At 40.6% G+C, this 4,757-nt stretch overlaps 1 pseudogene; it reads right to left on the bottom strand.

Moving 5' to 3' along the window:
• Positions 1 to 3,549: 3,549 nt before the first annotated feature.
• LOC119472279 lies at positions 3,550 to 3,668 on the bottom strand (annotated as a pseudogene).
• Between the last annotated feature and the right edge of the window lie 1,089 nt (positions 3,669 to 4,757).

The raw sequence follows: 4,757 nt of genomic DNA, 5'->3' as shown, positions 1-4,757 counted from the left end.
GTGTTTATGGGAGTTCTTACCACAGTCTGATTGGTAATTCCATCCAACACCTATATCTATGATTAGCCTGGTTTTCTTATTTCTTTTGTAAATCACCTCTAAGCTGAGCTTGTGATATGTACTAAAATCAACCTGAGGGAGAAAAAATTCTCTGACATTTAAATGGATTTCACATGTGTTACTTCTAAAAGTTCCCAGCAAGAGGGGACATTTTTATTAAGACATTCCACTGGAATGAATTGATAGCTGCTTGAATCGTACAATTATATTTGCTCTAAGGGATGAAGGATCTGAAGAATAGAGGAAATGAGGGTAGTTAGAATACAACAGTTATAATTATGGAGCTCACACCCTGCTACGTTGAGAGAAATGACCTGCAGCCACCTCATTGACTGTGCAAGATTTTATAAACTTCTATTTGCAAATTGCATTTATAAAGACTGGTTATAGAAAGCATAATAAAATGTAACTAGTAAAATTTGCACTATCTCATAGTTATACTAGTTTTCCAGAACAACTTTTATTGGGCTGATGTTTGAATACTTGGTTGATAGAACTATGTTTTTGAGTATTGTTTTAATTTTCAGAAAAAAAAAAAAAAGAAATGTCTCTGAGAACACAGGAGAGGGAGTCTTTAATTTTTCCTGACGGAGGTCAGGAAAGACTTCAGAAAAATGCTAACATTTGGCAAGGCTGGAAGGATAGATAGTTTTCAAGTAGAAAAGTGGAAGAGTGCATCCCATGCAGAGGGGAAGCATACGCAAAGATGAAACCGTGTAGAAATGCTAGAGGTACCTGGATCAAGGTACAGGAAGATGGCAACCTTGGAATTAGGGGCTTTAAAGATAGGGGACAGCCCTAGTGGTGTCTGTAGCCTTCAGTTAGCAAGCATGTGAGCTAGTAGGTAGCCTGTTGACCCTGGGACAGAACTGAATGCCATTTCCTCCTGGGTACTTCCCTGCTGCTTTTAACATTTGTGTGACCCCAGAAGAGGATCCAAATCGGGGTTACTCAGGTCTAACGGTCAAGTTTTTCTTCTAGGAAGATGTGTAGGTTACCTCGAGGGCCAGCTGCACTGCCTGATTCCTCAGAGCACACTAGGGAAAGGGAAATTGAGGAGGTGTCAGTGGAAGGTGACAGAGTTGGGGCTTCCCAAGGACACGTTTCACTGATCACTGTTAAGCCAGGCAGGTTCGCATCCCAAGTGTATCAAAAAGGGTGTTCTGGGAGAAGCAGGCATAACCAGTCCCTCCAAAGGCAGCCCTGGGAAGTACATGGAAAAGGCATGATGGAAATGATTATGGAAGGATATGCTGGGATTGGGTAATTTTCCACCAGTCTCAGTTATTAAAAGCATTTACCCTGTGTTAGTCAGGGTTTTGCAGAGAAACAGAACGAATAGGATGTACTTGTATGTCAAGAGATTTATTTTAAATAATTGGCTTACATGATTATGGAGGCTGAAAAGTCCAGATTCCTGTGATTTTGGACCTGTGAGCTGGAGATAAAGGGAAGAACCAACGTTGTAGTTCAAGTTGAAGGCCAGGTGTCTGCTGGCAGAATTCTTGCTTGAGGGAGGTCAGACTTGGGTCTATTAAGGCCTTTAACTGATTGGCGGAGGCTGAGCTACATTATGGAGGGCAATTTTCTTTATTCAAAGTCCACTGATTTAAATATTAGGATCATCCAAAAAATACCTTCACAGAAACTTCCAGAATAATGTTTGACTATCTGGGGACTATGGGCCAGCCATACTGACATAAAAAATGTTAACCATCACAGCCTTCAAAGACTGAGGCAGGAGGGGATGCCCCTTTAGAACCCAATGTCTCTTTATTGTCTTTTCTTGCCAACAAAAGGTGAGGAATTCTAAAATTATTTTCTCCGTGTTGATGTATTCCCAGTGCTTACAATATTACTTGGCATATACTATAGGTGCTCAATAAACATTTTACAAATAAACTAATAATAGGATAAAAGTTTGAGTTCCATGATTTGGAAGCACATTATATGACACTCTGGTTATTCTGGACAGAGTGTTTGTGCTAACATAATAAGATTGCATCGAGCTGCTCAGTTTATCTGGCTTGTGTTTCTGTACTTCCTAGCATAAATTGGGCATCTTTGGAAATTGGTTGTAACTTTTGCATGTTACTGATTATCATGGAAAAAGTGGCAATAGACTTCAATATATGGTGGTTCCGTATGTCCTGCTGAGAAACTCTCACCCAAATGAGAAAGCTAATGAACCGTCTGAGGAGTTTTAGCTGTATATATATTACAGCACACTGAAAGGGAAAGAGAAATGATATATTTTCTTTACCAGCAAAGCTCGTGAAGGCTATTTGTAACCATGCTGGGCCCACTGATAATTTGTAGCCTTGGAAAACAAGACTGACAAGTGTGGAAGTATTCATGGAGCCCATGGTAAAGTGAATGATAAGTCACAGCCTTGTAGATGGATGGCAGACGGGACTGGCAAGAAGTTCATCAGCAGTGGGTGCAAGCCCAATGGGCAATGAATAAAATAATATGCATCTGATTTTGTCTGCAAGCTGATGAAGACTAACCCATACTTACCATCCTTTCATAGTTCAGACTTCCCTGATATTTTATGCCCTTTACAAACACCGAAGAGAACAAAAGTCTTTTTCTTCGTCCTCCTCTTCAGTAGCGTTTTATGCCTGGGTCTTAACTGACACCTTCCTCCAGCTAAAGAATTCAAGAATTTTACTTTTCCAGCAGCCTTCCGATTGTAGGTTCTGTGAGAGCAGGAAGCCCATGTGATCTGTTTACCAAGAATCTTCTTAGCATCTAGCACAGTCCTAGCACTAGTAGGCACTCAGGAAATGCTTCAGGAAGGAGGGAAGGAGGGAAGGAGGGAGGCAGGGAGGGAGGGACAGAGGGAAGGAGGGAGGGAAGGAAGTATGGATTTATTTGCCTACAATCTGCATTCTCAGAGTCAGGCGATGGGGTTGAGACCCTTCTGTTTTCCCTGTGCCTTTTACAAATAACATCTCTTCTTCCTCTTATCCATGCTCCTGTGAGGCTCATGCTGCCTGGTTCTAAAACCCATTACTCCATCACTGTCAGCACTGTCTTCCTACGTCTGTTCTTCATGTAGTAAGGGTTTTGCCCTGTGGCTCCTGTCTCTCCTTTACCTCAAGTCTACGGTAACTTCAGTGTCTCAAGAAATGATCAGCCCAACACTCCAGCTTTTGATCTCTTGACTTCTTCAATATCTGCCACCATCCACCCCTGGCTGCATCCTAGAGCTTGTCATCACCTGCTGTTATACCACATCTAACATTATTGTTTTTATTGGTGTATATTTTCAGAAGTAAAGAATTTGTGTTCATAAAAATGTTCTTCACACTACTGATCCAATTCCTTACCACAAAGGCACTTCCTGATTCAATCCAATCGAGCATTTATGCTACCAAGTTTCCCAAGTCATTTGCCATCTGTCTCCTTTCTGTTAAATCTACTGTGCTTTTCTGCCTGTATTTCTTTTTTTAAAATTTTATTTATTTTATTTTTTTAAAAGCCTACATATAGCACCTGGTATTCCCAGGTGGTCTCCCATCCAAGTACTAACCAGGCCCGACCCTGCTTAGCTTCCAAGATCAGATGAGATCAGGCACCTTCAGGGTGGTACGTCTGTAGACTTCTGTCTATTTTTCTGTTGACAACCTGGCAGCATGTACCGATTTTAACCGCTGTTGCCTTCTTGAAATATCTGTCCTTGGCTTCCTTCACACTTACTCTTTTAGATTCCCCCACCTCTCTTTCTCCATCTCCCTATGTTCTCTGCGATCCTTACCTATTTCTAAAACGTTGGTGTCTCTTAATGTTTAGTCTTTTGATCTTTTTTCTCTGAATTCTACACTTTCTATCTGTGCTTTCTGTTGCTTCTTGGGCTTGAGTAATAACTTGCATCCAGATGTTTTCTAAATTTAGAGACACCTCATCCTAGTTCATGAGGTCCAGACAAGTCGTCTCTTATTATCTCACTGCTGTGTGCTGATTGTACATAAGGTAATATTGACTTCAGACTCAACCTGTTGTAAACTAAACACATTTATCAACCATCTCCACAAATTTGCTTTGTCTCCTGTGTTTTGTTTCTTTCCTTTTCATTTTTCTTCTTCTCTTCTCCTTTCCATTCCTTTGTTTTCTTTTCTTTTTTTGACCTTCCTCATATATCTTGATTCTGTTTCATTCTCTCCAACTCCCCTACTACAGCTTCTGGCCATCACAATCTACTGCCTAGGTCATTGCAATCCTTTCTTAAACTACTTTCCAGATATCTGCTCTTAATTTCATCCAATTCAATATCCAAACTGTCAGCTTTCTAAAATGAAAATCTGATCATGTCATTCTCCTGCTTAATACCCTTCCATTTCTCTGCATTGCCCTTAATAAATGTCTAAACATTGTGGCATGGAATATGCAATCCTTCAAAACGTAACCCAAGCTTACCTCTTCTGCTTCAACTCTTCCGTTGAATCCTCTCTCTACTGAATCCTAACTAATAGTCCCACAGTCTTAAGAATTCAGGAATATGCCATTCTTTCTGATGTGTCTATTTCAACTGTCTAGAAACAGCCTTTTTCTTACCTCCCTTCACTCTCTCTTCACAGTTTGGCTTTTGTGGTGTTCCCTATGGAAGGCTTGGTGACTCTCCTTTGGGTTCTCACATCAATAGTCCTTCCTTTCATTGTATTATTAATGCATGTTATATTTTCCCCCTTACA

This window comes from Cebus imitator, unplaced genomic scaffold, assembly GCF_001604975.1.
Source record: "Cebus imitator isolate Cc_AM_T3 unplaced genomic scaffold, Cebus_imitator-1.0 Scaffold92, whole genome shotgun sequence".
Taxonomy (NCBI): domain Eukaryota; kingdom Metazoa; phylum Chordata; class Mammalia; order Primates; family Cebidae; genus Cebus; species Cebus imitator.
Note: the sequence above shows the minus strand (reverse complement) of the source record. Positions and strands in the feature narration are given on the sequence as shown.